Source organism: Myotis nattereri (genome assembly GCF_964212035.1).
Source record: "Myotis nattereri genome assembly, chromosome: X".
Lineage (NCBI taxonomy): Eukaryota > Metazoa > Chordata > Mammalia > Chiroptera > Vespertilionidae > Myotis > Myotis nattereri.
In genome coordinates, this window is record NC_138078.1 from 108,252,613 (window position 1) to 108,276,353 (window position 23,741).

The 23,741-nt window shown below is 41.0% G+C and overlaps 1 pseudogene across 1 annotated transcript; it reads right to left on the reverse strand.

Annotated features, from left to right (window-relative positions):
* Positions 1-22,309: 22,309 nt before the first annotated feature.
* On the reverse strand, positions 22,310-22,627 carry LOC308511789 (small ubiquitin-related modifier 2-like; annotated as a pseudogene). The gene has a single exon. The product of its transcript is annotated as a small ubiquitin-related modifier 2-like (transcript).
* Positions 22,628-23,741: the final 1,114 nt, after the last annotated feature.

A 23,741-nucleotide genomic window follows, 5' to 3' on the forward strand; every position in this document is an offset into this window, starting at 1 on the left:
TTATGCTAAATTTAATAAGTCAATCAAAAGAAGGTCAAATACCATATGATTTCACATACATGTATAATCCAAAGAACAAAATAAATGAACAAACAAAATAGAACAAACTCATAGATACAGAGATGGGACGGGGTTGAAGCTAATGGTGAAAAAAGTGAAGGGATTAAGAAGTACAAATTTCCAGTTACCAAATAGTCAGGGGGATGTAAAGTACAGCATAGGGAATATAGTCAATAATATTGTAATAACTATGTATAGTGTTGGAGGGTATTAGACTTACCAGGGAATCACTTCATAAGTTATATAAATATCTATTCACTATGTTGTACAGCTGATTTATATAATATTTCAACTCAACTGTAATTTAAAATTTTTAAATAAATAAAAGTGGTAAGTATTTTGCAAACATACTGGTGGCTAGCCTCTGGCCTTCAGTAGGTACCAGTGTGCAACAAAGAGAGAAGAGAATGGGGCATTTCAGGAAGAGGCAATGTCAAAATCAAAGACAGGGAGATTAAAAAGAGTAGATTATTCTTAAAGAAAAGTAAATAAATTGGTTTGCCTACAGCATACTGGAAAAAGGGAAAGAGAGTAGAGATGCAGAGAGGGAAGGGAGTAAGAAAAATAAGAAGACAGAAAAAAATAACTTTCATTTAAGTATTAGGAATATCATGTACATTGTCTCCTGTACTTTCTACAATTGCCTTTTTAAAGTAGGTATTACCATTCCCGATTTAAAGAAAAAGAAATCTCAGATACAAAGAAGTAGGTAAGTTGCCCAAAGCCAAACAGGTAAGAGTGGTAGAAGTGGGAAACGAACCAAAACTTTCCTGATTTCTAAAGCTTCTTTTCAATATGTCTCACTGAGTAGTATGAGCTAAGGTAGATGAGAAAAGCTGAGGTCAGACTGTGAAGGGCCTTGAGTGGCAAACCAATTTGTTCAATAAAAAACTTGTATCAAATCACAGAAAACATTTAAAATGTTATGCTATACACAAGTTCTATAAGTTAAGAAAATGGAACTTCTAAACATTTCAGATGAAAGACATGCTGCTTTTACCATGCCTCTCTCTTCCCACTTTTTCTCATTCCCTTTCCCCAACTCAAAGCAAATCTGGCAGTACCGTGTTAATAAGCAGGTTCTTGCATCAAATTACTTGCATTCAAATCCTAACTCTGCCACTATCAAGGAAGTTATTTATACTCTCTGTACCTCAGTGTCCTCATCTACAAAATGGTGATAATAATAGAGTCTACATAGCATTGCTGTGCAATGCTTGGCATAGAGAAAGTGCTCAATAAATGTTAGATTTTCATTTCGTCTGAGCAAAAAAATCTAACCTAGTTACAACTAATGAGAATAGAGGAGTGTTCGTGATAGTCCCAAAGCAAGAAAAAGGAAAGCCGCTAATTTAAATATGAAGTTAGTTTGACAGAGAACTGGATTAGCATGAAGATTGTTTGCTGGTTCCCAATATCCATTCTCCCTTTCTTCTTTAGTAAAGGGAATCTCCACTTTTAGCTGAGCATATTCAACAGTGAAAATACTACATTGCCTAGCCTCCCTTGCAGCTAGATGGAGCCAGGCATCTAAGTTCAAAAGAGTGAGATATAAGCAAAATTGTTACATGGAACTTCTGGGAAATCTCCTTAAGAGAGAGAGAGTACACCCTTTCCCCTTTCTTCCCCCATTCTGCTTCCTGGAAAAGAAATATGATAGCTGGAGCTCTAGCAGCCAACTTGAACTCTGGAGGTAGGGCCTACAAGTTGCTTCTAAATTACAATAAAATTTAACAGCAAATGGTTTATATTTAATACTAGAGGTCCAGTGTACAAATTAATGCATGGATGGGGTCCGCCCTGCCCACCCAAATTGGGGCCGATAGGTGGGCCAGCCAGGGGGAGGGGCTGGGGGGCAATCTGGGGTGGGGCTGGCCAAGGGGAGGGGCCTGGAGAAGATCCATTGAGCTGGAGCTGAGCATGGGCCCCAGGCTTCCCAAGGAGGATGGCCTCAGCAAGGATACAGAAACCTCCATAAGGCTCTGCAAATAGGCCGAGCTCCCTTTGGCCAGGCGGACTCAGAGCTGGTATCTCTGTGTGTACATTAGACACAGCCCGGCACTGGCCTTTGTTGGTTAAATCCATTGCATTGAAAAACGTGTTCCCCTTCTCTTTGGGCCCTTGCAACAAATACAGGCCAATTGGAAGACACGGGCCCCAGTGGCAGAGCCAGGCCCCACAATCACTGGAATTTAGGCCTAAGACAACTTGGGTAGCAATCTTCACAGAACAGAGCACACTGTTTTAGGTCTTAATTCTCCCCTAAAATGTGCCCAGCTGCTCCTCTTTAGCCAGGATAGACTGCACTAAGGAACCAAAGACCGAGTTTCCTTTGAGGTGGGATCCATTGGGAGTCAGTTGGTGGCAAGGCCCCTTACAGGCGGCTGCCTTCCCCCCAAGCTTGGTGTGCTTTGAGCCGGTCCGTTTCTGGCAGTGCCGGGTCCTGGGCTGCTGGTCGGGCGGCAGGTACACAGGGTTTCTCTCTGCCGCCTTCCTGGCCTCCCAAGCAGTACCCTCCGGCCCGGTGTGCCAGGCAGCTGTCACTGGAGCTAGGACTCAGAGAGCGAAGGAGCTGGCCCATGCTGAGGGGGACCCGCAGGTGGCCAGGCCACGCCCCCCCAGCCTGCTTCTCAGTCTCTCTTGTGTGGATCGGGCCAAAGCCTGCTGCCCAAGACTAGCACCATGTAGGGAGGGTTGCAGCAGGGAGAGGAGCGCCCTGACCTGCCAGCCTTGGTGACAATCATCTCGGTGCCCTGCTGATCAAATTCATCCCACAGAGCCTTCATCTCAAGCTGCATGCTCACACTGGTGACCTTCACGTTCTTCTTTACTGGTGCCTTGGTGGCAGCCCTGCAACTGGCCCCAGGGCCCTCAGGCTCAGCAGCAGTGCTGGTGATGGCCCCTGTGGCCAGCACATCATAGTGACTGGTCATTCTGGTCATTCTGCCATAATGGTTGCTGGGCTTTTATTATGTAGATGTGCTTTTCCTTTTGTAGAAATATAAATATATCAAGATGTTCAATTCATAGTGTGAATTATTTCATAAGATCCTTCCCCAGGCAAAAGATATGCCAAGATATAAACAGTATCAGGATACTGGACATATCAACCTGTTCCCTTCACTTATCATGATCTATAATTATCCATCTTCTCCACTACAATGTAAGCTTTATATCTCTATATATGAAAGACTAAGCAACAGGCTGATCGGCCGGTAGCTATGACACACACTGACCACCAAGGGGCAGATGCTCACTGTAGGAGCTGCCAAGCTATGGTAACTTGGCAGCTGTGGTTCTCGGGTAATACATCCGGAACCATTGAAGAGGGAGTTCGATTCTGGGGTGCGTCACCCAAGAACCACCCTCTCACAATCTGGGACCCCTCAGAGGATGTCAGAGAGCCAGTTTCGGCCCAGTCCCAGCAGGCCAAGCCAAGCGACCCCACCAGTGCACAAATCCATGCACCGGGCCTCTCGTTATTTAATAAAAACATAATATTTCATGTGACCCAGGAACTCATCTAACACTCATAATAACTCTATAAAGGTTATACTGTTATTGTTCCTATTTTACAGATGCAGAAAGTAGGGCACAGAGTGGTTAAGTGATTTGTCTACTCTCAAACAATAGCAGTGCCAGGATTTGAACCCAGGCAGTCTAATTGCAAAGTGTGTGTTCTTAACTGCTATTTTATGTGGCTGCTTTGTGAAAATTGAGATCTTGCTATGTTTGCCACTTGTATCCTCAATGCCTAATAAAATGCCTGATAAATACTAAAATCTCAATAAATGTGTCTTAAACAAATAAACAAAAAATGATTGGGAGAAAAGGACAAAGAGTGGGGGGAAATAGAGGACACTAAATTTAATTCATGTACTTCACAATGTGGGCTCTAAGCAACATTCTTCCATGGGTAATAAAGGATATAGAAGCTACAATACTGTTGATCTAGATCCTACAGGCAAGGTTCTGAGAGCTTGTATTGCCTTTAGCCAAAAACGGGGTTGGGGAAAACAAGACAAAGTTTCCCTGGTAAAAATGCGATGTATATTAGCTTGCTAAGTCACAAACTGGAGAGCTCGGAGGTGCTACAGGATTTGTGAGTAGAATCATCACACCTCTCTTTGTAGACAATAGGAGACCCGTCTTGTTCCCTGAGGACTAATTTTAGGAGGTAAAGTTAGAGTTTGCAAAAAGGTATTTTTCTCTAGACCTCAGCAATGAAAGGTACCCTCCTAACCTGATTTCTGAGGCAACAATTAGGAGATAAGAGTAGACTCTGCCGTGATCACTAGTTAAGCCAGAAATGTACAGACACTTTTATTCCCTTCCTGTCTCTCTTGTTTGGTGCGGGGCGGAGGTGGGGGGGGGGAGAGATCAACCAAAGAACTTGTATGCATATATACATAACCCATGGACACAGACAATACGGTGGTGAAGGCCTGGAGCAGGGGGCAGGGCCAGGCTAGAAGGGGGTCAATGGAGCAAAAGGGGACATATGTAATACTTTCAACAATAAAGATTTTTAAAAAGAAAGCAGATAATTTTCACCCACAGTCAGCCAGTGACAAATACACAGTTAGAGGAGTAATAGCAACTTCAGATGCCCAGAGTTGGGAAAGGGGATAAAATGCCAACCTGACCTTCAAGAAGCCAGGGATATTCAGTTCATGGTTTTAAAAGAAAGAAAGAAATGCTCCTAGGAAGGAAATGTGAGAGAGTTTACTTTGTCAAATAGAAAAAAATACTGTGTTCAGACTACATCAAAATTTTCAAATAATCACGCTGTTTTCCATGAACACATTTACAGCATTTATATAAAATCCAACTGTGCACTTAAACCCCTTATGCACTCAGGGTTCTCCTAAGGGTCTGAGTGACCTTAGTCCTGAGGCTGAAAGACCTCTTTCCATAATAGTAATGGCTTTGTCCTAATGAAGCATTTTCCCTGGGTTTGTACACAAGAAAGCTCCTTATTCCACATTCTCTTGAATTTTGGCCACTTTGTTCCCTCTCATTCGAGGGGGAGTTTGTAAGAAGACGCTTAGAAGTTACATGCCTCCCAAAATTTCATGTATGAAGTAAGAGCATTAAGAGAAGACGTTAATTCCACAAGCCCCATATGAATAGTAATTCAATAGGGCACCTCACTCACATTATCATCACACAAACACATTATCCCCACAATGTGAGGTTCCTGTAAGTGGCTACAATACCGGAAACAACAAACAACCAGAACTCACTAGGGCTTTATTGTGGTTAAAACTTACCTAATCTTACCTGAAATCTCAGCAAGGACAACTATAGGATCTCAAAAGGAACAAAAAATCAATAGGTCAAGCACAGCATTCTCTATCACAAATAGGAACTTTAACTAACGTTCCCGTGTGGACAAAATTTGAACGTGCTTGTTTTCCTAAGAATGGTGTCTGCAACAGTTTGGACTTCAAATATGTTATTCTATTGTCTCCTTAAGTACTGGAACATTTCAGACCATGTGTCCTGACTTATAATTGGAAAATATGGTTACCACATTGATAGGGAGTTGGAACTATGCTAGACAGCTGTTACACAACCTCTAAAGATGAGAGCAGAATAAAAACATACCACAAATTTGCCACTTAGGACCTGATAAAATTCAGAAGGGATTGAGGTTTTCCCCATGGCTGCAAATATGCAAACCATGCTCTCAGCTCAGTGAAGACTTTAGTTGCAGCCTCTCTGTGTAAATTACCCCTCAAAAAAGGGGGGGCATTTGCCTCACCCCAAAGGAAGGAAGTTTGTGAGTTGATCCATTTCAGGCTTTATGACCACAGGTCTATTTCTCCTTTGTCAAGCCCCTAATTCTGCTTCAGCATGGCTCTGACACAAGGTTCATTAAGAAGGAGATAACTTGATATTCAATGGGAAAAATAAATGCATGATGTTGATGCAAAGCAGAGGGTAGCCATTTCTTCATATAGAATATCTCCATAACAAACAAGACTCCTTTTTCATCAAAAGATGAAATATTATTTCATATAAGTAAATTTTTCACTGACCTAAAAGAACTGGCAACATCTGAGGTATGTAGTAGGATGACTGTGTACTGAAAGTAAAACCAAACAACTTTATCAATAATACAAGGGGGAAAATACAATAGAAACAAGAAGAGTCAAAAATAAATAAATACATGAGTCATTGGCAAAAAGGAAATTCTGTATACTTAAATAATAAACAGAAATCAAAATTTCAGAGGATTGCTGATCTATACTCAAAATCCCTATTCTACTTTGAAATCTAAGTGATCAAGTAGACAAAAAGAAAGAAAAACCTGCAATAGAGCTTTTAACAAAAGTAAACTATAAGACAATGACTTTCATGACTATCGGTACACGTTCCTACAGTTCTTATTTTCAAGGAAAATATCTCCAATCTATCCTTGGTACCTAGCCCAGATTCCCAATCCTGGCACTGTGACCCAGAAATGTAGCTACACTGTGTTATCAAATGTGAGATATTCAAGACATACCTTAGGTTTTTCTGGAAGAACCCACCTCTGAAAGAGGTGACATTAGCAATTCCTGCTATGCCTTGAAAAACCATCTCCCCTTCCAGTTGAACTTTTTTTTACCAACTCTTTACTAACTCAGAAGTACCAGTCCATGCATTCTGTAGCACTAATGAAGTTACTTCCAATGATGATCATTTTGAACAAATTACTCCCATCCACAACAACCAAAATATTATATATATATATTCACCTCTTACTTCAATTAAATGTTCCAACTTGGTGATATAAAGTTCAGCTCATTGGCCCTTGATTCCTGAGTTAGGAAGACACTCTTCCTCACAGACCAAACATTCGCCATGGTGATCTTAAAGTTCTAGAGTTCTCCATTTGTGATATCAGTTGAGCTATTTTCTTTGTTAATGATCACCTATAGGCTAAATATATATTCAAGAGGGTTTGAGCACGTATAATTCCTTGTGGTCTGGGATGCTAAAATAGACCTATCACACCAACTATTTTATTTTTCACATTTACATCAGTTTAAAAATGACTACGTGTGGTAATGAATTCTAAATAGTGGTCTATAATCAATAATGGCCATTTCAAGGACACAACAAAGTAAGTGATCATTCTCAAGCCTTTTAAACTAGGTCTATAACTCCCAGCATCCTGGTTATCCCTCACCAGCATGGTACAATAGAACAAACATGTACTTGAAAATCAAATGGGTCCAGGTTGAAACAACAGTTCTGTTACTTCTTACCCACATGACCTGGTCAAGTCAGTCAACCTCCCTGAATCTTAATTTTTCTCACCTATAAAATAAAGATAATGAATATAATAGCCATATTATAAGGTATTATGAGTAACAAAAGGACATAATGTATGTAAAACACATGACACTACCCTGGAACATAGTCGGAATCAGTGGCCACTCAAGATCTTCTAGAGCAGTGGTTCTCAACCTGTGGGTCACAACCCCTTTGGCGGTCGAACGTCCCTTTCACAGGGGTCACCTAAGACCATCCTGCATATCAGATATTTACATTACGATTCATAACAGTAGCAACATTACAGTTATGAAGTAGCAATGAAAATAATTTTATGGTTGGGTCACAACATGAGGAACTGTATTTAAAGGGCCAGAAGGTGAGGAAAAACTAAGATGGCAGCATAGATAAACACCGGGAAATAGTCGCCTCCCACAACAATTGATAAATATCCCAAAGGACGGAGCAAACATCGTACAGAACAACAGGAAGGCTGGCTGAGTGTAATTTCTACAACTAGAAGAAAAGAAAAGCACGCTGAGAGCCAGAGGAGCTGCGGAGGCTGAGTGCAGAGGTACGGCGGCGGCTCGCGCGCGCGCGGAAAGGGGGTGGCACCTGAGGACACGGCTGTCTTTTTGAATCACAAGCTCCCGACTGCTCTGAACTCTGGTTCCGGGAAGTCTCTGGGGACCCAGGACTCATACGGGGAGAGGCTGCTCTGTCAGGCGGCAGCAGGCGAACTTGAGGGCAGATTTCCCTCAGAGGTGCTTGCAGCCGTTACCGGGACACTGAGACGCGCGACTCCGGGCACAGAGAATCAGCCATATCTTCTTTCTCCGCCCTTTTGACTCCCTGAGACCCCGCCCCACCCAGGCTGCAGCAGAGGCTTTTGCATGTGAAGGTACCTAACTACAGCCCAGCCAAGCAGACCCGGAACTTCCAAGAGAAGGCCCAAGGCCCCGCAGTGGCTTGCATTGCTTCACAGCTGAGCCTCTTTGTGGCGGCTCCGGCTGTGTGGCCTCAGGCAGGGGCTGAATTAGCACCTCCTTAGATCCAGGAGCCACTGTACCCAGTGGTCAGAGGGGGACCATTCTCCCACTTCAGACACAGCTGATTCCTACAGCCAATTGGCCTGGAGGTCAATTCCTCCCAGTGATCCTACAACAACCAAGGCACCAAGAGTGTACCAAGAGTGTCCACCCCAGGTAACTGGGGAGGCTGAGCCACTGGGCCCTACAGGACACCTGGCGCGCAGGGCCACTCTATCAACACAGGGAAGTAGCCAAAATGCGGAGACAAAGAAACAGGTCACAATTGGCAGAAATGAAGGAGGGCAGACGACTGGATATAGAGTTCAAGGCCACGTTTATAAGGTTTGTCAAGAATTTTATGGAAACCGCCGATAAATTTAATGAATCCCTCAAGGAGTATAGTGAGACCATGGAGGACATGAAAAAGGACCAACTAGAAATTAAGCATACACTGACTGAAATAAAGAATAATTTACAGAGATCCAACAGCAGACAAGAGGATCCCAAGAATCAAGTCAAAGATTTGAAATACAAAGAAACAAAAAATACCCAACCGAAAAAGAAAAAAGAAAAGAGATTCAAAAAATATGAAGATAGTGTAAGGAACCTCTGGGACAACTTCAAGCATACCAACATCAGAATTATAGGGGTACCAGAAGGAGAGAGAGGGCAAGATATTGAAAACCTTTTTGAAGAAATAATGACAGAAAACTTCCCCCACCTGGTGAAAGAAATGGACTTACAAGTCCAGGAAGCGCAGAGAACCCCAAACAAAAGGAATCCAAAGAGGACCACACCAAGACACATCATAATTAAAATGCCAAGAGCAAAAGATAAAGAGAGAATCTTAAAAGCAGCAAGAGAAAGACAGTCAGTTACCTACAAGGGAGTACCCATCTGACTGTCAGCTGATTTCTCAACAGAAACCATGCAGGCCAGAAGAGAGTGGCAAGAAATATTCAAAGAGATGAATAGCAAGAACCTGCAACCAAGATTACTTTATCCAGCAAAGCTATCATTCAGAATGGAAGGTCAGATAAAGAGCTTCACGGATAAGAAAAAGCTAAAGGAGTTCATCACCACCAAACCAGCATTATATGAAATGCTGAAAGGTATTCTTTAAGAAGAGGAAGAAGAAAAAGGAACTCTTACCATTTGCCACAGCATCGATGGAACTGGAGAGCGGATAAATACCACAAGATCTCACTTATTTGTGGAATATAATGAACAACATAAACTGATGAACAAGGACTGATCCAGAGACGGAGAGGCTTTGATTGGACTGTCGGGCCTTGGAGGGAAGGTAGGGGAGGGTGGGGGCAAGGGAGAAGGATCAACCAAAGGACTTATATGCAAGCATATAGGCCTAACCAATGGACACGGACAACAGGGGGGTGAGGGGATGAGCGGGGGGGGGGGGGGTAGAGGGTACACATATGTAATATCTTAATCAATAAAAAAATATTAAAAAAAATATAAAAGAATAAAGGGCCAGAAGGTTGAGGACCACTGTTCTAGAGGCTCATAGGTAACATTCTGGTTGAAAGGGGCAGGTGAGGGATGTTGATATGAAGCTGAGATTATATGCTGTTTTTGTCTTGGTTAAATATTTATATAGTACTAGGGGCCCAGTGCACAAATTTGTGCATCTTAAAAGGAACTGTGGGCCGCAAGGCTGCGGTGGGCACAGGGGCAGGTCTTGGCCCATTCTCCGAGCCCCCCATCCCAGCCCCTCCACTGCAGCCCCTGGTCCTGTCTGCTGGCGGCCCCACTCCCAATGCCACTGCTCCCACCCGCTAACAGCACCGGTCCCGCTCACACCTGCTGACGGCACGGAGCAATTGGGGCTGGCACCAGCAGCGGTTGCAAGCAGGGCCGGCACCATAAGTGGTGGTAAGCAGCAGCTGCTGCCCCAATCACTGCTCAGGAGCAGGGGGAGGTGGAGAGACCCTCAGAGGTGATTGGGCCGGCGCCAGGCTCTGGCAGTGGGTGTGAGCAGTGGCTCTAGCACTGGCAGCAAGTGCAAGTGCCCTCTGGTGGGATTGCGGCATGCAAGAGCAAAGAATTTTCAGTTACCACTAGAGGCTCGCCCCGATGACAGCAACTGGTGCCCCACCTTGGTCTGGCGGCCCCACTAACTGCTTCACCACCCTGCTGTGGCCAACGCCTGCCATGTTTCACTCATGCCCCCTGGTGGTCAGTGTACATGATAGCGACCGGTTTTTCGGTTGTTCTGCCATTCAGTCTATTTGCATATTAGCCTTTTATTATATAGGATAGTTTGTGGTATTATGAAGATTAAAGCCCCTCCCATCACCCAGGCAACTGCTTGACACTGCCACTCTTAAAGACTCATAAATCTAGTTTTTTTCAACAACCACACCATCATTGTAAACGTCAGAGATTTAGTCCCTTCCAAGGTCAGTATCTTCCAATGTCAGGATCCCTTTAGGAACTAACACTGGTATAAACTCCTTTAATCCAACCTCTTTGTAAACAAAATCCTAAAGGACTTTCTTGGTTTTATCCAGCTGGGATCAATCCATTGAGACACATTCAGGAATAAACCAGTTATATTACAGTAAAGTAACAGAGTAGAGGTTTCACAATCACATGTGCAGTGTATGTGTTCAGGTCCATAAATTCAAGCTTTTTTTTTTTTTTCTTTTTTTGCAAATGATAAATAGAATTAGTAGCTCTCTTCAGTCCTTGGTATAAAACATATAAGAGCTAAAATGATCAAATGATACTAATCCAGAATGTTTAAAGACAAGTAACTACTGAAAAAGCCTTACAAACCTACTGTTTACCTAGGTATGTATCTAGGAGCCTTGATAAGAAGCCACCATACCAGGGGCTCAATCTTAAAGCTTCATAAGTTTTACTTCTTTGGTTATTATCAACTGAGAGGACATGGAAGGTAATTTCTTGGTATTTAGAGAATAATTCCATTCCACTTCAAACTTTGATCCAAGCTTGGCTAATCCTACATATTGCCCCATTCAATGAATGTGTACTAAGCAGGGTAGTATAGTCAACATGGGTTTTGTAGTCCAGCAAATCCAGGTTCTAGTCTTTAGTCTGCCACATATTAGTTGCCACAAACCAACTAGGAGAGAAAGGACAAGCTATAGTATTGAAACCAAATAAAGACCATGGCACAGAAGTTCTTGATTTCTTAATCTAAACCGAGAATGATAACTGCTTCAAAGAGTTGTTTTCATTTAACACAATGCCTGGTGTACAATAAGCACTCAATAAATAAAACGAGGTCACATATCAATTAAAAAAGATAAAAATGGAAAAAAAATTTTCACTAAAGAGAGAGAGCAAGATAAATATGTGAAAGAAAGAAAAAGCAAATAACATTTATCAAATTTCCACTACATACTGAAGAGTTTTAAATGCTTTATATTTTAAAATGACATTTGATACAAATAATAGATGATTATTTAGACTCTATAACAATAAAAGAATATATAATGCATATTGAATGTTTAGTGCCCTATGCTATTCTAAGACTATGTATTGAATTTTTTAAAAAATATATATCTTTATTGTTCAGATTGTTACAGTTGTTCCTCTTTTCCCCCCTATAGCTCCCCTCCACCTGGTTCCCACCCCACCCTCTGCCCTTACAACCCCCACTGTCCTCATCCATAGGTGTATGATTTTTGTACAGCCTATTCCCACACCCCTTTCCACCCAAGAATTGTCAGTCCACTCACTTTCTATGACCCTGACTCTATTATATTCACCAGTTTATTCTGTTCATCAGATTTTTTATTCACTTGATTTTTATATTCACTTGTTGATAGATATGTATTTGATGTTCATAATTTTTATCTTTACCTTTTTCTTCTTCTTCCTCTTCTTAAAGGATACCTTTCAGCATTTCATATAATACTGGTTTGGTGGTGATGAACTCCTTTAGCTTCTTCTTATTTGTGAAGCTCTTTATCTGACCTTCAATTCTGAATGATAGCTTTACTGGGAAAAGTAATCTTGGTTGTAGGTTCTTGCTATTCATCACTTTGAATATTTCTTGCCACTCCCTTCTGGCCTGCAAAGTTTCTGTTGAGAAATCAGCTGACAATCATATGGGTACTCCCTTGTAGGTAACTAACTGTTTTTCTCTTGCTGCTTTTAAGATTCTCTCTTTGTATTTTGCTCTTGGCATTCTGTGATGTGTCTTGCTGTGGTCCTCTTTGGATTCCTTTTGTTTGGGGTTCTCTGTGCTTCCTGGACTTGTAAGTCTATTTCTTTCACCAGGTAGGGAAAGTTTTCTGTCATTATTTCTTCAAATAGCTTTTCAATATCTTGCTCTCTCTCTTCTTCTGGCACCCCCATAATTAGGATGTTGGTATGCTTGAAGCTGTCCCAGAGGCTCCTTACACTATCTTCATATTTTTGGATTCTTTTTTCTTTTTGCTTTTCTGGTTGGGTATTTTTTGCCTCTTCATATTTCAAATCTTTGACTTGATTCTTGCGATCCTCTAGTCTGCTATTGGATCTCTGTATAAGATTCTTTATTTCAGTCAGTGTATGCTTAATTTCTAGTTGGTCCTTTTTCATATCCTCGAGGGTCTCACTAGATTTATTGAGGGTCTCACTAAATTTATCGGCGGTTTCTAGAAAATTCTTGAAAAACCTTATAACCATGATTTTGAACTCTATATCCAGTAGTTTGCTTTCCTCCATTTCTGTCATTTGTGACCTGTTTCTTTGTCTCCACATTTTGGCTGCTTCCCTGTGTTGATAGAATGGCTTTCTGTGCTAGGTATCCTAGAGGGCCCAGTGGCTCAGCCTCCCCAATTACCTGAGGTGGACACTTGGTACACCCCTTTGTGGGCTGTGTTCACAGTCTTGTTGTAGTTAAGCCTTGACTGTTGTTGGTATCACTGGGAGGAATTGACCTCCAGGCCAATTGGCTGTGAGAATCAGCTGTGTCTACAGTGGGAGAACTTCTGTGCTGAAGACACCCTTATGGGGCAAGACTTGCTTCAGTGGGGCTTTGGTGTTCTCTGAGTCTGCCCCCTGAGTGTGTCCCTTATGGATCTGAGGAGTTGTAATCTGGACTGTCCCACTCTGACCACTGGGTACACTGACACTTGGATCTCTACGTAGGTGCTAATTTAGCCTCTCCCTGAGGCTACCCAGCAGGAGCTATGGAGAGATCTGCAGATTCCTCTTCTTTGTTTTGGGTTTGTAGGTGCCAAGATGAGGCCCAGCTGTGAAGCCATGCAAGCTGTTGTGGGGACTTGGGCCTTCTTTTGGATGTTCTGGGTCTCTCTGACCCAGCTGCAGTTTGTTAGGTAATTTTAGATTGCAAAGTGCCAGGTCATTCATATGTAAAAGTCTCTGTGCACAGCTTGGGTGGGGCGGGGTCTCAGGGAATCAACAGGGCAGAGCAAACAGCTATGGCTGATCCTCAGCCCTGCCCTCAGAGGCCCTGGGTCTCAGTGTCCCACGGTAATTGCTGCAAGCACCTCAGAGAAAGCCGCCCTCGTGTTCCGCCCAATGCCAGACAGTCCAGTTTCTCCCCATATGAGTCTGGGTCCCCAGAGACTCACCGGGAACTGGAGCTCAGAGCAGTTGGGAGCTTGTGACTTTCTCTGGATTATAAAAGACAACCGCGTCCTCAGTTGCCAGCCCTTTCCACGTGCGCCTCCTTACCTCTGCACTTCACTTCCGCACCTCCTCTGAGTCTCATTGTGCTTTTCTCTTTCCTTCTAGTTGTAGAATTTCTACTCAGCCAGCCTTCCTGTGGTTCTGGATGATGTCCGTTTTGTCTTTTAGTTGTATTTTTGAAGTGGTTGTGCAAGGCAGCAATTTCAGGTGTTTACCTATGCCGCCATCTTGGTTTTTCCTGTATTGACTTTTTAATTCCTCAGACAACTCTATGAGGTGGATACTGGTATCCCCATGATATAGCTGAGTAAGCTGAGGCTCAGTGAGTAAGGTAAACTGGCCCAAAACCATGTGGCTAAAATGTGACATAGCTATGCCACAAAACTAGGTAGTCAGTTTGACTTCAGAACCCATGAGACATCTGAGCACAGGCTCTGCGCCAGTTTCCTCACCAGCCCCTTTGCCATTCATTCAAGCTGCTGCATTGTAGTGTGGGGTGGGCAGGAACCATAATCCAGCCCAGATTGTAATAACAGATACCATTTGTTGAGCTTCTATTGTGTGACAGAGATTGTGCTAGGCTGTTTTACATATGTTATATAGAATTCTCACATCAATAATGTGAAGTGATTACTATTAAGATTGTTGATAGATTATAACAATGGGGCTGCAGAAAAATCACATAGCTATGTTTCCTGCTCTCCTCAAATCCAATTTTCTCTAACTCTAAACTACACATTCTTTGTAATCCTCATGCTGATCCCTCACTGCCCATCCCCACCGTCCTCTCCCTGAGCGAATGATCATTAACTAGAAGAGCTAGAATGACATTTTTTATTCCTGTGTTTATATAGTTCCTGCATAAGAAATTTCTAGCCACTGCACACGAGAATATGGTAGTATCTTGTCTTCATTTGAAAAGTACTTTTTTCATTCCTTTGTTTTAACTAGGAGTGGCACTCAGGCATCAGGACACATTGAATTCTACCCTCAAGAAATCTTGAAAGGTTTTTACAGACCTGGGAATGAACACACCTTATTAGCCTCCAATCAAGAAGTGTCATGTGTCCTTTTACAGCCTCATAAATTCTGACCTAATAAACCTATCTCATGCTTGTACAGAAAAAAATCCCTATCTTCCCAGGACAGGTTGAGCAGGGACTCCAAATCATGAGAGATGTGATTATAGTGTATATGCATGGGGGGGGTGGGGGCGGTCTTTATATTTCTGAGGCCTACAAGTGCTTGAAATATGGAAAGGAACTAGAAAAAGTATTTATTTGAACAGTAACTTGCCCAATTGGCTAAAATTTATTCAGAATGGCTAAATAGCCTGGAAGGCAAGCCTTTAAAAGCATTGGGTTTTAGGAGGTATTGAAACCAAATAAAGTATTTCTGAATTCAACACAGAACAGCATTAGTAACTACCACTTTGTATCTTAATAAATCTAGCTCATCTAATATTTTGTTGTGTGAGTGTTTTTTACCTCCACGGTTTGGAAGCTCAGTGCCAAAAGTCTTCCAATGAATCTTTTTATTCCCAGCTGCAATCACTTATAATACTGAAGTGAGTACAAGATCGATCAAGCCTCAGGAATTCTGAGTTCTAATGTGGACCTTGTTGCTGACTCACCAAATGGCCATGGAAAGCAGAGTAAGGTCCTTGCTGCAGAGTACGCCAATATTAGTGATGATCAGAACAGAGGCAGGATCAGTACATGAGACCTTCCTATTTTTATACTCAAGGGGAAGAGAGAATAACTAGCAGAAATGAGGCAATGTGAAATGCAAAGTGGAGACCCACCCATGTACTCTGAAAGAACCCCCCCCCTTTTTTTTAAATACATTTTATTGATTTTTTACAGAGAGGAAGGGAGAGGGATAGAGAGTCAGAAACATCGATGAGAGAGAAACATCGATCAGCTGCCTCCTGCACACCCCCCACTGGGGATGTGCCCACAGCCAAGGTACATGCCCTTGACTGGAATCGAACCCATGACCCTTGAGTCCACAGGCCGACCCTCTATCCACTGAGCCAAACCAGCCAGGGCAGAAGCCCCTTTTTTTAATTTTACCAGCAGGAAAAGTGGGCTTGGTTAATAAAGAACGTGGATATGGCAAGCAGGTTAGAGAGAGTATATGTTATTTTTCCTCTTTGGTGATATTGGGGTTATCATAGAATAGAAGGTAGATGCCTCAGTGCTATATGTAATATAGTGGCCTATTCTAGAAGTATCTATAGACTCCCATAACAGATACAGAATAAAGGCTCTTAGCAGAGGCTATGGACCCACAGAGCCCCTCCAACCCATGCTTTTATTTAAAATCTCTCTGCTCTTCTACTCAAAACTGTTGAATGAATGGACAAATAATAAGATTATTCCATTTACCCTACTTAGAAAAGTGACCTAATAGAGCAAAAGCGTGAATGACAAGTCTTCACAAACTCACAAATGTTCTTAAATCTGGAGGAACAAAAACAGTTATGATTAGTAAGGTAGATAGATACTGCTAACAAGCACTTGCCTTGGAATCAGATATGGGTGAGACTTGGCTTTGCCAACTTACTCAATAGTTGAACAACTCACAAGCTCTTGGAGTTGATTACTTTGCTGCCAATTATTTCCCATTTCTGTTGCTCATTCACTCATTCATTCATCCAGAGAGTCAGTCATTTAAATAATAACTCTTAAATGCTGTTTATATCCCATATTCTGCAATATTAATATCCCAGATGCTAGGCAAGAGGCAGATACAGAAATAAAACAAGCTCTGGGCTTCTTTCCATATAAAGCCTTTGAAACATAAGTATAAATAGAAACACCATCATGATGACATTTTATTTTCCTTAATAAAATATCTCCCACAATGCCCTAACTGGTTTGGCTCAGTGGATAGAGCGTCGGCCTGCAGACTCAAGGGTCCCAGGTTCGATTCCGGTCAAAGGCATGTACCTTGGTTGCGGGCACATACCCAGTGGGGAGTGTGCGGGAGGCAGCTGATCGATGTATCTCTCTCATCGATGTTTCTAACTCTCTATCCCTCTCCCTTCCTCTCTGTAAAAAAATCAATAAAATATATTTTTTAAAAAAGTAAAATATCTCCCACTTATTGAGCACTATTTCATAGCAGGTACAGTATTAGAAAATCTTCATAAAATACGACAACCTTTAAAACTGCCATTATCATATTCATTTTACAAAGTGATTTTCAATATTTTTCATCCCATGGCATACATACAATAATTACTAAAATTCTTCAGCACACCAAAAAATATGTTTTGCCAATCTGACAAAAAAAATAGGTATATTTTTTACTTATTCACACCCAACATCTATTGTGTTCGTTGTCATTGTTTTTGTATTTGACAATCTAAGGTAAAAGAGGTCAGTGCCCTTGACTAAATAGTCAGGTATTGCATATTTTAAAAATTCTTGTGGCACACCAGTTGAAAATTGCTGATTTTACATAGGCCATAACTACAGCTCTGAGAGGTTGAGTAGCTTGCCCAAGGTCACATACATTGTAAGTGGCAGAGCTGGGATTTTAATCCAGGACAGCCTGACTCTAAACCTGTATTTTGTCTACCCTACCACACACTCTACCCATGTGAGATGTGGCTATTAAGATTTTTTTGTTTTGTTTTGTTTTGTTTTCTCTCAAGCATATAAGTGGCTAACAAATGAATTTTTGCCAGTCTGGCTTCTGAAAAGGATAACAAGTCTTTGTCAACTCAACCCAGGCACAGTGAAATCTGTACAAATTGTCCCCTGAAACTAAAGGTTGAAAGTGAAGACTAAAATAATCCTAGGCAAAAGAAAAAGGTACATCAGCCTAATCATGGCCTGGCCTGATAAGATGACATATGCAGCGTTTATGAACAGTAAAGAGAGACCTGATGTGCATGGTCTCTGGGACTCAGTGTCAGGCCAATTATGGATCAAAGGAACAAACATGCGTTCATTTTTCCTTCAGGGATTATCATGATCACTTAGCATCACTGGTGATGGGGCAGTTCAGTCAAAATGTAGCATGAGCAGCAGCTTTCTGGATCACTTTTGTTTATGCAGGTCATTGAGCAGAGAAACCTTAACATTCTTCCTTGCACAAATCACAATTGCTCCCATGAGGTCCAAGTTTAAGCATTAACTCTTCATTGATTCATATTCAGACAGCAGTAATATTTCCACTCCAATAACTATGTAACAAAAGCAGCCAGATACTGTATAAATGATTCAGAGACTGTGCCCATTGATTCTTAATTAATCATAAAAGAGCTGAAAGCATCTTGAGAGTATCTGACCCAACTGTCACTTTACAGAGGAGAAAACTGTAGCACAGCACAGGGAAGTCTGGAAATGCTAGAGGCCCAGTACACGAAATTCGTGCGGGGGGGGGGGGGTCTCAGCCCGGTCTGCACCCACTTGCAATCTGTGACCCGGGACCGCTGGCTCCTAAGTGCTCACTTGCCTGCCTCATCACCCCTAACCACTCACCTGCCTGCCTGATAGGCCCTAACTGCCTCTGCCTGCCTGCCTGATTGCCCCTAACTGCCTCTGCCTGCCTGCCTGATTGCCCCTAACTGCCTCTGCCTGCCTGCCTGATCACCCCGAACCACTCGCCTGCCTGCCTGATCGCCCCTAACCACTCACCTGCCTGCCTGATCATCCTTAATCGCCTCTGCCTCGGACCCACCACCATGGCTTCATCTGGAAGGTCATTCAGCGTCCAGTCTAATTAGCATATTACACTTTTATTATTATAAATTACTGCTTACTACACACTGATAAAAAATAAAAATCAGGAGGAAGAAATGAGGTAATGGAGGTAAACTAAATTCCTCATCCTTCTTGGTAAAAAAATTTTAAAACAAACATAGGCACACACAGGTTATTTTTTGTTATAGATATAACCAGCAGAAGAACTAAAAATGAAGGAAGTCCTGATATGACCACAAACTAGCTGTGTGACCTTGAGTAACCTCCCTGGGTCTTTAGTTTTATTGTTTATAAAATGGGATCACTGCCATTGGTGCAGATGATTTCCTAAGCTTCTTATGAGGAATAAACAAAATAGCAGATGTAGGAAATGGTTATAATTCTAGTCCCAAAAAGGGATGGTTTCTAGTAATTTCTCCATCTCATTTTTATAATTGGGATCCTATAACAGCCCCCCCCTACACTGGGTTCCTTCCCCTGGATGTCACCCAATATTATTTCTAGTCCCTGATTAAAAAAATTTAAATATTTGAGATAAAAGTGCAATTAGCAAATATCTACCTAACTTTTGTTCTCTCTGTCTCTCTCTCTCTCGCTTCCCTCTCTCCCCCCGTTAGGATCTTCTACCTCTGTTACTATTTGTTTTTTTATTTTCCTTTGGGGTTTGAGATTCTTTATTCTAGAATGACTGTGTAAAGGAAGAAAAATCCAACCCTAGTTTCCTCTCTTTGTCATACAGGTGCTGAATAGGCTGTCAATCAATGTAGCAGGACAAAAAGCTTTCATTCTAAAGGGTTTTCATTCCAGAAGCTGTTTTAGACTAGGAACAGTTGTCTTGGGAATGTGTTGTTGCATTAAGAAACAGTAGAAAGACATCATGTTTGCTCCTCTATCCAGAATTTTTTATTCATGAGTGTAAAAGCAAACTGCTAGTCTACCATTCTAATCTCCAGAGATATACATATGTACGCATACAGGCAAACACACACCACATTGGTTAAGAAAAAAAGTTTCTAACCCTCTGAGAGAATTTTTGCACTAGTAGATTGTGTAGTTTCACTAAGCAGGAAATCAGAGTGACTTTTTAAAGAAAGACACACTTGTTTCAATTTTCTTGTCTAAATTATCCAAAGCCCTTACAGTCTTGATAAGGTTCACTTGAAGATAATTACTCATGTTACTGAGTGGGCTGCAGAGTGATCATGCCCACGCAAGGTATTCTTCTAGGTGTTGGAAATGACAGGAGTTGTTATAGTACTAAATGTGCTCAAATTAACTTAAACTTACAAAGTTCCATTAATACCATAAAAGGGAAGATATTTAGCCTGCAGCCGAAGTCAGGGAGAGGCAGAGGGGTGAGGGCATTAAGTGGTTTATAATTGAAAATGTTCAAATCAACAGAGGGGCTAAAGGCCCCATAGGATGTTGCTAACAATTAACAGTACAGCCATTGATAACTGTTTTTAATATAAACCACTAATGCAAAATTAGAAGTTTAAACAAAGTCTGTCAACCACTCCCAAGTTCTTTATTTTTTTGGTACATAAAGACTATTTGCCATGTATAATCTTTAACTAAGATCCAACAAGCATCATTTTTTAGAGAAACTGAAGAAATAATTGCCTGAACATGGAAGTGGAAATGATTATTTGTAAAAAGTGAAGCAAAACCCAATTAAAAGCTTCCTGTGCCTTATAATACTCCCCAAAGAAGTGTCTAAGGTCGTAATTAGCTTTCCTCCTTATCTCTGGTAAAACAGGCCCACAAAGTTTCCTGTCTCAGTTCCACAAAGGCATTTGAAAAATATGTGATCACCCACATGGAAGATGTATAAGCTCATTTCCATCCTATTTGAGACTTACTGCCAGCAATGTGTGTACGTTTGTACATTTTGAATAATAATTATGGAAAATTATGGGAGATGCTGTTAGGAAAATTGGTTTCATTAGTCTAGGAAGGACTATTCTTCCAACGTTTCTGCAGGCAGAGGTCTAACATCATAATAAGCATGATTTGCAAAATGAATTTCAAGGCATTTTAATGGAAATTATTTTCTAAACTAGGATGATACACTCTCTCATTTAGAATTTGATTCTGCTCCATTGTGTTCTTAAAAACAGAATCAGAAGTTAATTGAAATTTATTTTTAAAATATTTGATGCATAAAAGGATCTGTTTTTTGAATAGTACCCTAAACAAAGGTATCTACAGACATCCTGTGTTACTTCTCACTCTTCATTAGCCAACTCAGAAATACTGAGATTTTGGTGAACGCATTCTTTATCAAACACAAGTAAGTATAGTATTGCTTTCTTTTCACATTTAAGATTATTACCTCCAGTTGAAATGCACATTTTAAAGTGTGTCATAGTGCATTCTAAATGTTTCTCCCCACATTTCATAGAGCTCTTGTTTGAGTCTAAAGCTACCATAATAAAAAAGGAGGTCAATTACCTAATGCTCTCTTGCTTCAAACGCAAATAGGCTTCCCATGGGTAGACTATTGGGGTTGTGGATGATCAAATGACTGCTTTTTATCATGCAGAACATTCCTCTGTTGTTATTCTGTTTTTCATATTCCAAGGGAATCCACAAGAGAGAAAGCAGAAAGATTTGTTAGGATCTCCCCTCACATTCTGTCTGACCTTAACCTGCCTACCCCACAATGACGCAACTGCTCCATTACTCCATGTTCCAGGCTGGCAGTACCCAGCTGCTTCTCAGTAGCTTGGTTTTGACTGTGGAGTTGACCTAACTCTGGCCAGAAACAATCTGAACATTGATCACTGCTTCACTTTCAACTGGTGTGGAATGTAACACAGGAAGCAATATGTAATTTTGCTTTCCACAGAATTCAGAGCTCTGATTTCTATAACATTACTACAGGGTGTTCCCAAAAATGTATACACACTTTAACAGCTGATATCTCAATTTTAAAAACGAAATGTATTTTAATTAAAACTGCCTTTATAATTATTCAAAGTTTGTATATACATTTTTGGGGGACACCCTGTATAAGGCAGGCTTGTTTTATTATTTTTTTAAACAAGAAATTTATTTAAACAACAAGATACTTGACTCAAAGGGAAACTGTCTAGGATTTAGATAGGATTTATTTTAGAGTAATTTTACCTACAGATTGCCCTACACCTAACAGCTACATATGAAAAAGTTGTAAAATTGTCCTTGGTATTACCATGATAAAAGAAAAACATTAAAATTCTCCAATCAAACAAGATATGCAAAGATTTTTTATGTTGTTCTTTTTTGTAAACAGGACAAAATAATTTACTAGAATATAAAGATAAGAGCTGAATGAGCATGCCATTAATGGAAGAAGAGGGTATTTCCACAGAACCATTATTTCCCCCATGCCATGTCCATTTAATGTTGATCAAAATATAGTATTGGCCATTTAGTTTTTAAAAATGCAAATGCTTGCACACATACTTTATGTAAAATAAAGGAATAGGAAAGGGGAAAATGAAAGAATAGAGAAAACTATACTGTGGTAGTCAGGATGTGGTGGAACCAAATTGCGGTTTTCTAATTGAGAATGTGTGCTTGGTCTGGAGTTCTGGAGTAAAGTATCAGGTTCCCTTTTTAGTAGATACCTCCTGTCTGATGCTGGAAGACATCAATTGTATCTTCATGCTCCATTTCCAACTGTGCAGTTGCATCTGTTTCATTGATTGGCTGGCTGCCCATCAAATTGGAATCTCATCTGCCTCATTGACAAACCCCTTGGTTCACAACAGGCTTTCATTAGTTTACTAAATGATGTATGCCTCTTAATCTTAAACTGCACCACAGAACCATCCTGCTCTGCCACCTTCAAATTAAGGTTATCTTCAAATTAATGTGATCATTGTTCTCAGTCTTGACTTCTTCCTTAGGCTTTTGGTGGGCTATGATGAGCATTGGAGTCTCTTTAGCTGCTGCTTCACAAAAGTGGTACCAGGTCTGCACTGAATGAGCCTGGCAGCCTGTTTTCAATATCTCACTTTGAAGTCAGTCATTATCCGTTTCATACAGGTCACCCTACACGTAGCTACATCAAGGCAGTCCCATAGCTTCAATTTGTACCATTTAACTAATCCTTATCCACTCTTAAGTCACCATTTTTAAATACCAAGAGGGAAAATTATTATTCAGCATAATAATAAATACTATTATTTTGTATGATAGTAATAATATTGATAATAGCTGCTATCATTTCTCAAGTGCTTATATGGTTTAGGCAACATGTTATATGTTTTATGGACCTTATCTCATTTAATCCCTGCAAAACTCTCATCAGAACGATAACCTTCATTTTAAATAAGGGGAAATGGAGGCTCAGAAAGATTAACTAATGCCAAATCCTAGCAGTTGATAATTGAGAGAGATATAATTTGAACACTACTATGTCTACTTCCCAGATTCGTACTCCTGATCTCCAAGCTCATGATTCTTAACCCAATGTGCACATTAGGATCACAATTAAAGTTGTATCTCTAGAAGTGGACCCAAGCATCAGTAAATTTTAAAAGACTCCCAGGTGTTTCAATATAGCTAGAAAATTCCTAAAGTTTTACTGAAATTTTATTCTTGAAAATATTTGTGGCACAGTTTGGTTACTTTTATAGATTTCTGTATTAGAAAAACTCAGTTTTCCACCTAAGCCTTCTTTGCTACTCACACAAAACACTTCTGGTCACCAAATATGTGAAGGTTTTTTCTCCCACACTAAGCAATTCTCTGTGACACCAGCTGGGTGTTCTATAATTTCACTCAATTCTAACACTATGTACCTGGAGGTAGTGTCAGATCCCACAAGTAAAGGGGTCAGTCCAACAAGACTACCCCTCCCCCACATGTACTTGATACCAGTTGAAAGTCCAGGTTATCTATCACCTGTGCTTTTGACCAACTGGCTATAGAGTACTGAGAAATGATAGCAGCTATTATCAATATTACTAGAGGCCCAGTGCATGAAATTCATGCACAGGGGTGTGTGTGTGTGTGTGTGTGTGTGTGTGTGTGTGTCCCACAG